Raw genomic sequence first — 13,827 nt, 5'->3', positions numbered from 1 at the left:
ATTAAATGTTAGGTACAACTATGTGGGCCATACTGTATATTCTGTTTGCATGAGAAGCCATTGGAGGGTTTAAAAATTTAAGTAATATGATTTGATTTTGAATTTGATGCTTGTTTTGGTTGCAATTTACAGAAAATAGAGGATAGGTAAGAATGAAAATAGGGACATAGGGCAAAAGGCTACTGCAATAGTCCGTATCAGGAATGAGAGTGTCTTAAAGTATTGTAGTAGTAGTAGGAGTAGAAAGTACAATATGGTTCAGAGTATGTTAGAGTTTAGAGTAAGGCCAGGCTGATAGGTAGATATGGAAATCAACAACAACAACAAAAAAGTAATTAGGAATGATTCCTCTGTTGTTGGCACCCAAAAATGGATAAGTTGGTAAAGACTATGGGAGACACAGTTGTGATGGGAGTGATGAAGAATGAGGACATAAGAATTCTATTTTGGCAGTATTGAGCTTAAGACAGTCTTTAGATATTCAATGCCAATGTCAGCAAATATTTGGACAGATGAATTTAGATCTTGGAAGAAGAATTAAGCGCTGGTATTAGAAGTTTTGAAGTCCTCAACATATAGTTATTATAAGACTTTTGCAATCATCTAGGGAACAATATGTAAATAGTGAAGAAAAAGGCCCCAAGGACTAATAAGCCATGTTAATACAACTTAGGTAGAGGTGAAGAAGTTAGCTAACAGGACTGAGGAGTTGCCAGTTTTGTATGAAGAAAATTAGGGGACAATATGGGCCACAGAAACCAAGATAAGAACATTTTCAAGAAAGAGGAAATGGCCAATTGATTGCCAAAAGATATTAAGAAGTCAGATAAGATTCAAGCAGAGGTATGACTACTTTGACAAGAAAGAGACTGTAAGTGACCTTACAAGAATCATTTCAGTAGAATGGTAGAGATCAAAGCCCAGTTGAAATAATTTAAAGAGGGGCCAGGACATGTCATTTTGCACTTCATCCTTCCTGTTTAATTTTAAGACTGGCGTTATAGCAGCAATCTTTGAACCATGGTAGAAAGACCAAAAGACTCATGGTAAAATTACTCCTGATAGTTTGGGCTTCTAGCAATACTATTTCTGGGCTTTTAGTCAAGCGTTATATTTTATGTCTTCCATATATTAATCAAACCTTTCCTGCAGCATAAAAATCTACCTCCTCTATAAACAATATATGGTATATATATCTCTGTCCTGGTCCCCTAGACTTTCAGCTTGAATAAGAAACAAAAAACAAAAAACAAAACAAAAACCAAAACCAAAACTGCAGCACTGGTTTGCAGAGTCCACTGCATTTACTGTCCATAAGAACATCTTTCACCATCTCCTTTTAAGTCTGTATGTCCTAGTCTCAAAATGACCATATGAAGCTGAATATATGTATGAAAGGGAAACTTTCACAAAGCAGAGATCTAGAACTCCTTTAAAAAAATATGCATATATGTTGCTTTATACACTCAACCATAAACAGTCATTTCAGAATGATTTTCTCAACTTCAGTTTAGTGTTCTGAGAATTAACACTACATGACTGTAATCAGGAGGTAATAACTGGAGAAAGGATGAGGTCAAAGTTAGGGTCTCTGAAAGACTGGGAGATATTAAAACATGTTTGTCAAAGAAAATTTAAACAAATGAAGAAATTATTTTTCAAGGAACTAAAATATTTTCTATCTGATATTTCTCTGGCATTAGTGTCTCAAATGAAGTTTTTGATTATAACAAAATTTTCTTTCAAAATTAATTTTATAATATTTAAATAAATATAGGAATCCTCATGTTTTCATTATAAAGCACTAGAAACTGTCATAAAACATACTGTTATAAGTCTAGATTTTCCAACAAAACATTTTAATTAATTTAATACAGTTAATTAATGATGAAGAATTTAGGCTCAATATATTCAAGAGCTTATTTGCCACTATTAAAATTTTTAAATATGAAATATGATTTTATATTTTCCCAAATTTGCTAATATAACCAGTTTAAAATATGGTAATGTATAACATACAGAATAGAATAAAAATAGAAAACCAAAAACTTAAAAGGTTTATAACATTATATGACAATAATTTACTGTTTTTAATCAAACAGGATTATAGTACTGTTCATATATCTAATACATGTTATTTTTCAAATTCATTAGCATATTTCATAATGGTAAAAACAAAGCATGTAATTATTAGAAAAACTGGTCTTTAAATACTTTGATTAAATTAAGTATATTGCTATAAAATATTATTGCAAAATTGATATGTAACTGTGCTAATTGCTTTAAGACAATAGCAGTGTTAAAGCTGGATAAAATACTTCCATAAATTATAACAAGTGAATCAGCAACTTTATGTTATCATAAAAATAATTTGGAAATGCTAAATTCTTTTCTGCCCATAATGAAATTGCCTAAGAGACATTTTTGGAGATTTGCTCATTTTCAGTCTATTTAAGTTTATAGCAGTGATAATGATACCATAGTGGTTCTTAAAATAATGTGAATTTTTCAGATATGAAGGTTTATGCACACAAGAACTTTTATTTTCTTCTAGATCCTCAGTGAAACAGCCAGTGGAAATTTTAAAATATAAGAGAGAGGGAGAGAAAGAGAAAGAGGGAAAGAAGAAGTGAGAACATATACCTACAGAGAGAGAACGAGAGAGAGAAGTAGAGAGAGGGAGAGGGAGAGAGGGAAAGAACAAGTGAGAACATATGCCTATTATGATATTGGCATCACAGAACACTCCTACCACATTCTAAAAATATCAAGAATATTTGCTGGGACCCAACAAACCAGGTTAGTTCTCTTGCTACTGGCTTTAACAGTACCTTCAGTTATTTTTCCATAGCTTCCTTCTCATTTGTCTATATTCTCTGATAGACTATAAGCAAGCATCAAGAAGACAGGAGCTGTATCCTGTCATGGATGCCACGGTACTAAGCAACTATTACGGGGCCTTATACTTATAAAATGCTCAGTAAATATTTGTTAAATGAAGGCAAGATAAAAAGGTAGAAAGAGATATACTAATATCCTAACAGTGGTTACCTGAGAGGTAGGTTAGGAGTTTTGTTTTCTTTATTCTTTTTTTTTTTTTGCATTTTTTGAATGATCTTAGTAAACATATATTACTTGTATAAGAATATAATAATACATTTAAAAATGCAGCTATTAAAGTAATCTGCCACTTAATTCCTTACTAAACATACCACAGATAAACAGTAATATGAAAAAAGTAGTAATTAAAATGATGCATAGTTATTTATAAAAAATTATGCTAAATGAAGCTTATGTATTTTATTTATTTACAAATTACTGTAGTATACCATCTTCAAAAATTAATTAAGGGCATATTTTAGTATAGAGACTATTGTTCAATAAAATTTTGTTTTTCATTGTTGGAGAAGTGAAGAAATGTAAAGTAAACCTGGATTCTCAAAGCCTGTCAAATATTTCTAACATACGTAAAATCTTTTATACTTTTAATTTTTTAAAAAGTTTATTTATTTTGAGAGCGAGCGAGCAAACGAACAGGGCAGAAAGAGAGGGGGAATCCCAAGCAGGCTCTTCCCTGTCAGCGCAGAGACCCATGTGGAGCTTGAATCTGTGAACTGTGAGGTCACGACCTGAGCTGAAATTAAGAGTTGGAGCCCAACACCCTGAGCGACCCAGGTGCCCCTATTTCTAATTTTTAAGTAATGCAACCAAGTAGTGTATAGCTTGTTCCTATCCTAGACAAATACTTAACTACAAAAAGATGAAGCAGTAAATTACAGGGCTACATTTTGTATGAGCAGAAAATACTAGATTTTTCAAACTGGTAACTTTTATGACATTAGCCAACTAGCCATTAAATCATTAATGTCATTTTAATACTGTATGTTTATATAGGATAATAATTTGACTTTGAGAACTTAAAGTATTGTGCTATTAACATAAGAAGTACTTTTTTTTTTGCATTGTTTTTTGGTGGTTTTGTATAGTGAACATGTGACTAAAACAAAATCTTACTATTTTTCCCCCTATCAAACATAGTAAGATTTTCTTTAAGCTAGATTTGTGATAATGATAGGTTAAACTTGTCATACTATTTTTAATAAAATACAGCATCCTTACTTTAATATATGGAAGATACATTTTCAAGAAGGAAAATGCTGATGTTATCTTGGTTATAAGCTGGCTGCTGAAATGATTTAGATAGTTTTCTCTTCCATACAATATCAGTGTAAGGCCTTTCTTTTCAATGAGTTATAGTGGATAGTTCAAACCTATTTTATGTGTATCTCTTAGTTCAGAAAAATGGGAAAACATAAATATTTACTCTATATAGACAGAAAAGACACAAGATATAGATAAAAAATGATCCATTATAGAGCAGTGAATAATTACAATGTGTATCACTGTAAGAGTGGAAAAGGGCATCAAGTATTTCCACCAGCTTTAAATTTGAGGATATCTAAAGTTACTGAGAAAATTTTAAATCTGTAATTTTGTGTGTTTGGGATATGTGTTTTTGGTTCACGAATCTACACTGATAATAAATTTAACATTGTTGTCTATAGCACACTTTGCCACAAAGAGTAAAACTTTGGCTGTAATTGAAAAGCATCTCTAAAAAAACATGCCTAAAAAATCCTAATATAAAAATAAAAAATAATAATCAGTGGTGCTTGTTTTAAGTAAATTCTTCCTTTTACCTCTGATATTTAGATATTGAAAAGGTAGCTACGTAAGTTTTTATGGAAAAAAAATTATCATAGTTGGATAATTTAAGGAAAATATGCTATTTTTTTTTCTTTCATGATGCAGTATTTTTTAAATTTTGGAAGACTACACGGTAAGGAGAAGGAAGTATCAATTAGGAACAGCAATATCACTAATAAAGCGATCAGTATAAAATTTATAGGTACTAGAAACAGTTTCAAACTACATTTAAAAATGAGACACAAAAATACCTGCTATCAGTCACATACTACATTGATGCAAAATGCTGTTAATTTCAAATAAAATCTGTACACAGATTAAACCTTTTTGTAGGAACCATATATCCAATTAAGCTCTTGATGATCAAGACTATTATATACCACAATGCAAGAAAAAATTTTAAATAAGTTATTTTATATCAAAATGGGAAAATATTTGTCTACATATGCCAAACAATAAGCCCAATTGGATAATCATGGAAATGATACAATATTTGGGAAGTATATAGACACTGTAAGAGATTTAGTCACAAATGTGCACAATGGAACACTGAATATCAGTACTATATATGGCAAAGACCAATGGACTTGGAGACATAAAGTCTAAAGTCCTTAGCTGGGCCCTGCTGTTTATTATGGGTCTTTTTTTTTAAATATTATTTTTGAGAGAGAGAGAGAGAGAGACAAGGGGGCAGATAGAGGATCAGAAGCTGGCTCTGTGCTGACAGCACAGAGCCTGACACTGGGCTTGAACTCAAGAACTACGAGATCATGATCTGAGCCCAAGTTGGATATTCAACTGACTGAGCCACTCCACCTGCCCCAATTACAGGTCTCTGACAATTCATTCACAAATCTTCTTGGAACTCCAGATTCTTAAATACAGAGATAACCTTGAGGGGGATGAGGTCTAAGAATATTTGACCAGTTGATCTGCAAAGTGAATTCTAGATTTAAATTCAAAGATTCCACCTATTCTAAATGAATAAGAAGTATATTATGAATAGAACTCCTCATGAAACTGGTATTTTCCTCAAATAACCTTGAGGAACCATTTCTTTCCCTGGGTAAATGCTTTATAATTCTAACCAACTAAATTTTTAAGGCAGACATTACTTATTTGGAGCACATTTATAGTATCTATTGACCTGCTACTAGCAATAATTCAGTATCATATGAAATGTAAGAATAATAGCTTAAATTAAAACTTGAGATGCTTCAAAAATATAGTATTCGTGTGATCCTTTGTTGAAAATATGAAATAGTACTATGCTGTAATTCTTTATTAATCCAGAAAAAAAGAGCCTATAACCAGATTTATATACGATACCATTGTTCTCAAAGAATCTTTTTGACAGTAACAATTATATAAAGAGCTACTGTAAGTTTTTTGGCATTCTATCCTTTGAGTTATGAAAAATCAAACATGAAACAAAATAGCTTGGCTTTGCTCACAAATCAGGATAAACAGAAGATTATCTGTTTATAAAGTATTAACTATATATCATCATGATTATTATTACTATAATTGTATTAGTACATTACATCATATCCTATGGAAAATTTTACTCAACTCCCATCAATTCTAGAAACACTTACTATACCTTTTGTATACATACTATAGCTTTTTGTATTAATAATTATCACGATGATGTGTATTACCATTTATAGAGGATTTAATGGGCCAAGAATTGTGCTATGCATGCTACATAGGCTATTCTCTGATCTTCAAAACAAGCTTATACAGTATTATCTTTAAGTTATCAAAGATGACATTGAAACTCAGAAGGGTTAAGGAATTTGCCCAGAGCATCACAACTACCAAATGGAGGAGGAGATATTCAAATCCAGGTATGACTGACCATAAACCTGATGTTCCTCAGGCATGTTTCACTTAATTTCAATCTTATAGAAATAGACATATAAAGAAAGAGGTTACCCTACGGATAATAAACATAACACAAAACATACTGGCTTTTGACATTTACATGAAAAGACTGACCATACATCAAAGATGTTTCCCAGGAATTAAACATTTCTTAATGTCAGTAAGTAGTTGGGAACAATTTCAGATAAGGCCAAACTTTGCAACCTACTGCCATTCTATTGGCATGAAGCCAATCATTAAATCATAAAGGATAGAAATTTCAATCCTAAAACTCTTTCAAATCCTATCATTTGAAGCTTTTTGCCTGAACTTCTAGTTTCTTTAAACATTTCTATGTAAGATATTCTGCAGTTTATCATATGGTGAGAAAAAAATTTATAAATGTATAGCTCATCACTGCTGAACAATGAGAACATGAAAGCTTTAAAGAAATGTTATACAAAATTTGGATTGTAAGTAAAATGTTACTTCCACCTAGCTTATATTTGCTTCATCTGTATTCATATGCCTAGACATGTAACAAAAAAATACTGACCTATGTATCAGTCCAAATGTGCTAGAACAGCAAGCATGTTCTAGTCTACACAAAATGTGGATTTAGTGACTTCTGAACAATTTGGCTTTAACAGCAAAATTTAATAGAAAAGAATAAGATAGGGTACATCATATATAATAAGGACAAGAAAGGCAAGTTTTGAGTGTTGAGTGTATATATACATAGAGAGTGTGTGTACAAAGGGTCTTGGAAAAGGCTCTGCAAGGGCTCAGTGTGTAGGGATATGTGTAGAATGTGTCAGAATGTCTGTAAGAATGTATATAGGGGTATAAAAAGGTTGGTGTACAGAGACCAATCACATATAAAAAAATGTGTGTAGGGACATACACAGGGATTTGTGTAGAATAATATGTAGAAATGGGTAAAGACTTGTGGCTCTGCAAATAACTGGCATCAGAAGCCAGCTCATCCCCACACTCAGGAATCCAGAAGTCAATGCCTTATTATATGAACTTGATTATAATGATGTCTTAGTACATTATTTGTAAGAGTACATCATATCCTATGGAAAATTTTACTTAACTCTCATCAATTCTAAGAACATTTACTATATTTTGTATTCCTACTATAACTTTTGGTACCTTAAAAGATACACCAAAAGTTACTATTCAACTTTTTCATTTTTTGTAATTTATTTTTCATTTCTTTCAGAAACAAAGCTAAATGCTTGGTATACTCCATACATTTGCCTTTTAATATTTTAGATCACTTATACTTTAGGGTTAATGTAAAATACATTCTTCATTTAAACATAATACAACTTTGTAAAATGCTTTATTTCAAATTAAAGGCTGATGATTTCTGTTTGTCTACTTTCCTCTCAATATGAAGTTCATAAGAATGGACAATTAGTTAACTTGATCATGCTTTTACCTAGGTCAATACATAAAGCTACTCAAATAGAGAACAGAGTTTCTAAAATGAATCTTCCTATATGCAAATGCTACTAAGTCGTGTTAATACCCTCCAAATGTTAGAAGAACCAAGTATACATTGAAATAAATGATTCTGAAGGTTAAATATAGATAAATGTCTTATTTGTAATAACAGAAACTATACAAATTAAATGTTTTCTCTTAATAGGTCACTTGGAAATAAATCTGTAAATTTTTAAATTAGTTCTGTGCTAGGCATAATTTTTGCTTAAAATTACTTTGAAACCAACTTATTTTTATTGTTAATTTCAGTGGGACTGGAATAACATATCTAAAAAGCAGTCTGCTTATAAAACAAAATGTTCTTACATAAATGTTGTAAATATGAAAATAGTTGTTGTTTGTTTTTTTGTTTTTTTTTTTGCAGGCAGTTCTAGTCCCTGAGATTTCTGTGGTGAGAATATCTCCAAAGTCTTTGTTTTAATAGATTGTAAGAACTCATACAGGGAGGGGCGCCTGGGTGGCGCAGTCGGTTAAGCGTCCGACTTCAGCCAGGTCACGATCTCGTGGTCTGTGAGTTCGAGCCCCGCGTCGGGCTCTGGGCGGATGGCTCGGAGCCTGGAGCCTGTTTCCGATTCTGTGTCTCCCTCTCTCTCTGCCCCTCCCCCGTTCATGCTCTGTCTCTCTCTGTCCCAAAAATAAATAAACGTTGAAAAAAAAAAATTAAAAAAAAAAAAAAAGAACTCATACAGGGAAAAAATAAAATATTTGCACTAAAAAGAACATCCTTCTAGAGCTATAAAAATTAGAAAAATATAACAACCATATGTTTCCATTTGGTTACATTATCTGGGTTTCAAAATCACCTGTTACAAAGGCTCCAAATTCACTTAAAAATTTGGAATGCTATTTTTAAAAATAAATTTGTATATTATATGGTTGAAGTCAAGGAGTTCTAAAATTTAGTGACTTTGAACCAAATAAGAATGGAGGTAAATAAATAAAAAAGAAGTATGTCTTTAAGCCATACACAATAACAATAAAAAATATACAATTCTCAGTGTGCTTGTCTCCTAGAATCTGTTTTTCTGAAAATAATTATTTGAAATATAGACATAAGGTAAGTTTTAGAAATTAAAATATTAGTATAAAATATATATGATTTATATGGTAAAACGTTTGTCATTGTTGTACTTCATTCTGCCAAGTATTTGCTTGCTTGGCTCCATGAAACAATAGTATCATATACCTTGGACTTTATTTTTATTTTTTAATTTTTTCATATACCTGGGACTTTTAAAGGAGAGTAATAGGTCTTTAGTCTTTCAATTTACATGCCTGTTTCCCAATGAGATAGAATTACTCAGAGGAAGAATTCTATTTGGCTCCCATTTTTAAGTAATTATTAGACAAAATGTCTTACTCGTTTTTGAATCTTCATAGTATAGTAGTGGCCAGGGTAAAGGCATTAATGTGTGTGAATAAGTAGACTCATAAATCAAACCCTAGAATTATAGAAGACAAAAATACGCATACAAACCAGAAGGGCCATAGTAAAACAAAGGTCAGATCATTTGAAAGACTTCAAATAGTAATACACAAAAAATGTTACAAAGGAATCCTACTGAAACTTAGATTTATTAAGACTTATGTTTCACTCTCTACATAGATATTTACAATTCTGTCTCCAACAATCACAAAGTGATCTAGTACTTTATGGATATTTATGGATTATGATCTCAAAATATGTTTCAAATAAAACTGATTATAATGACTGATGTCACAAATAGATCTATTTACTTCTTAATTTAGCAACATACACCGTGTGCAGGTCACAAAACTGACCTTATGAAAAAATAATTTTTTTAAATATTTATTTATTTTGAGAGAGAGAGAGAGAGAGAGAGAGAGAGAGAGAGAGAGAAAGAGAAAGACTGTGCAGGGAAGGGCAGAGACAGAGAATCCCAAGCAAGCTCCTATGCTGTCAGCACAGAGCCCCATGCTAGGCTCTGTCTCATTAACTGTGACATCATGACCTAAGCTGAGATCCGTAGTCTGACACTTAGGGGTGCCTGGGTGGCTCAGCTGGTTAAGTGTCAGATTCTGGATTTCGGCTCAGGTCATGATCTTGCCCCACGTCTGTCCAGCTCCATGCTGAGCCATGGAACCTGCTTGGGATTCTGTCTTTCTCCCTCTCTCTACGCCTCCCCTCTTGCTTGCTCTCAAAATAAGTAAGTAAACATTAAAAAAAAAAAACTTTATTAAAAAAAAAAGGTTTGACACTTAACCAACTGGAACACTCAGCTACCCCTTAATGCTTATTATGGAATATTAAGGAAAAGAGCAATGTAAAAGTTGTTTATGCTAGTGTTTCTCAACCCTTTGTTATTAGCATCCCCCAAAGAGTTTTCTTAGAAATTTTTTTCATAAGTAGGGGCGCCTGGGTGGCTCAGTCGGTTAAGTATCTGACTTCGGCTCAGGTCAAGATCTCATGGTCTGCGAGTTTGAGCCCCATGTTGGGCTCTGTGCTGTCAGTTCAGAGCCTAGAGCCTGCATCAGATTCTGTGTCTCCCTCTCTTTCTGCCCCTCCCCCCTCTTTGTCCCTCCCCTACTCACGCTATGTCTGTCTCTCAAAAAATGAATAAATGTTAAAAAAATTTTTTTTAAGAAATTTTTTTCATAAGTGCCTCCCATGAAATTTTAATGCCACAGATATATTGTATATCTGTGTACGTGCTGTTTGTATAGCTGTACTTTATATAATAAAAAGGAGTTAAGCTTTACGCTTAAAAAGAGCTTAACTCTTTAAGGTTATGAATGACTAAATATAAATTTTTATAATTTTATAATTTAACAAATTTAAAATTAAAAGCTATTAATATGTAACTTAACTGTGTAACTACAATTGCTGAGTAATCTTAATTTATATAAATTAGGTCAAAATAATCCAATTAAAAAATGGGCAGAGGACCTGATTAGACATTTTTCTGAAGAAGACTTAACAGATGACCAACAGATTCATGAAAGATTCTCAACATCACTGATCATTAGAGAAATGCAAATCAAAATAAAAATGAGATATCACCTTACACCTGTCAGAATGGTTGAAATCAAAAAGACAAGTGTTGACAAAGATAAGGAGAAAATTGAACCCTAGTGTGCTGTTGGTATGAATGTAAATTGGTATAGTCACTGTGGAAAACAGTTTGGAAGTTCCTCAAAAAACTAAAACCAGAATTTTTAAATTTACCCAAAGAAAATAAAAACACTAATAAACTATGTTTACTGCAGCATTATTTACAATAGCCAAGATATGGAAAGCAACTTAGGTGTCCATCCACAGATGAATGGATATGGAAGATGTGATATGCACACATACCCAAAATGGAATTTTACTAGCAATAAAAGAGGAGGAGATCTTGCCATTTGCAGCAACAGGGATAGAGCAGAGAGTACAATGCTAAGTGAAATAAGTCAGACCTAGAAAGACAAATACCATATAATTTCACTCATGTGGAATCTAAAAAACACAAATGAATAAACAAGAAGCAGAACCAGACCTATAAATACTGAAAAAAACTGATGGTTGCCAGAGGGGAGGGGAATTGGGGGATGAGCAAAATGGGCAAAAGGGAGTGAGAGATACAGGCTTCCTCTGTAATGTATAAATTACAGGAATAAAAGGCACAGCATAAGGAATACTGTCAATGATACTGTTATAGAATTGTGTGGTGCCAGAGGCAGCTACACCTGTGGTGAGCAAAATGTAAACTATACTGTTGTCCAATCATGATGTACACCTGAAACTAATGTACCACTGTGTGTCTACTATACTTAAGTCATAAAATAACATTACAAAATTTAAAAATTATAATGTCAAGTTACATGTAACATAAATATGTAAGAATAACAGTGCAAAACTTAAATCATTCAAACTATTACATTTCTAGTAAAAGTAACTGAAAAATTAAGTAGTGTCTTAAAAGTCTTAAAAGTCTTAAAATTTTAGTGAACTTTAGGTTTTGCTTGGTAAGAGAAAATAGCTGCTAAATAATCATTCATATATTGTCAGTATTTTCTAATTTCAGGAACTGAAATAATTAATGATGGATTAAATAATGTTTATAATAGTAAATAACAAATCTTTTTATTCTTAAAGCCTAAGTTATAAACAGCATCCACAAGATGGCCAATAACAGCCAGCAGGCAAATGTGAAATAACTTCAAGATAAAGCAATTGATGAAATGTCATATGATCACAACCATTTGTTTGTCACTGTTTTATAGCACTGATCATTATACATTTTTGTGTATTCTTCATGATCTCAATGATAGTATTTCTTGTGCGATACCCAAGAAAACCTGAGACAAATTAAATACTAAAAATAAGATTTTATCAGAAAAGGTTCAGCGATAGAGGTCACAAACCCTCTTTGGTTTTTATTCCTGTGAGAACCAATTTTTGTCCCCTTGGAGCAACTCTGCCCTCAGAATGCATGGCATATGTTACGTTATGTTAAGATCTTTAAAAGTACACATAGAAAAAAATAACAATCCTAGCAATGGCTATTCCCTAACTGGTTTCTATTTTCATATTTATATATTATTCCGTAATAAGCATGTACCTCTTTGTAATTTTCAAAAGAGTAATTAAATAATTACGGCCATGTTTACTATGGGCATAATTAGATTAACCACAATCTTTTTTGTCTTAATACCTCACAAAATAGCTAGACAAGTTGCACTGGAGAAATTACAGGGGCGCCTGAGTAGCTTAGTTAGTTGAGCTTACAACGTCAGCTAAGGTCCTGATCTCATGGTTCCGTGGGATCCAGCCCTGCGCTGGACTCTGTGTTGTTAGCACAGAACCTGCTTGGGATTTTCTGTCTGCCTCTCTCTGCCCATTCCCTGTGTGCTGCTACTCAAAATCTCTTTCTCTCAAAATAAACATTAAAAAAAAAATTACAGAATATGAGAATACGGTCTCATATATGTAAATTATGTTTATATATGTTTATTGATATTTTTAGCTGAGATATCCAAAACATTTCCAATGGACTAAGTTGATACACAGGGTTAAGGATGGCAAATGCCCTTCTCAGTTTCAACATTTTCTAGGATCCTATAATAATAGCGTATGGCCAAAAATATGCCCATCCTCCACTGTCCTTTTTTTTTTTTTTTTTTTTTAAAGACAAGAAAGCTGTAACTGATGTGGGGAACAAAGGCAGAGAAATGTAGATAAAATTAAATTTTGATATAACGCGCAGCCCACTGACAAATACTTGAGGCCGGCAGAGTGTAACACTCCTCCAGGAACTTGCAACTGTCTTAATGTTAATGCTTTATTAGAGGCAAAAACAACTTTAGCGTGACAGTAGCTGGGCCTCCAAGGTTCTGTGAGTCTTCTTTAGCGTATGAAAGTCCTTTCGGAAATGTCCCTTACCTTCACCTCCCCCAACACCCAAGTATATAATCAGTCACTCCTCACAATCCCAGGGCAGCTCTTTCTGCCCACTGGTTCTGTCCTGGTGCTTTAATAAAACCACCTTTTCACACGGAAGACATCTCAATTCTTTCTTGGCTGTGGGCTCTGAACCTCAACACTTCAAACCACATCAATAACTATGTAAAGGATTTAAATATAAAAAAGGAAAATGTAATCCATTTTTTATTCATGAACGCTGACAAAATTTCTGAAAATTTGGTTTCATTCAGAGTATAGAATACTTTACTATGGTAGTTATGTTATTTGTGGGTCAAAAAGGATAAATACACTCCAATAGATAAAAACAGCCCACA

The 13,827-nt window shown here is 32.6% G+C and overlaps 1 protein-coding gene across 4 annotated transcripts in view; it reads right to left on the bottom strand.

The window, feature by feature from the left end:
• The window catches only part of PHF14 (PHD finger protein 14), a 213,166-nt gene that overhangs the window by 21,660 nt on the left and 177,679 nt on the right, over positions 1-13,827 (bottom strand). The gene's annotated exons all lie outside the window — the stretch shown is intronic.

Source organism: Prionailurus viverrinus, chromosome A2 (genome assembly GCF_022837055.1).
Source record: "Prionailurus viverrinus isolate Anna chromosome A2, UM_Priviv_1.0, whole genome shotgun sequence".
NCBI classification, from domain to species: Eukaryota; Metazoa; Chordata; class Mammalia; order Carnivora; family Felidae; genus Prionailurus; species Prionailurus viverrinus.
Note: the sequence above shows the minus strand (reverse complement) of the source record. Positions and strands in the feature narration are given on the sequence as shown.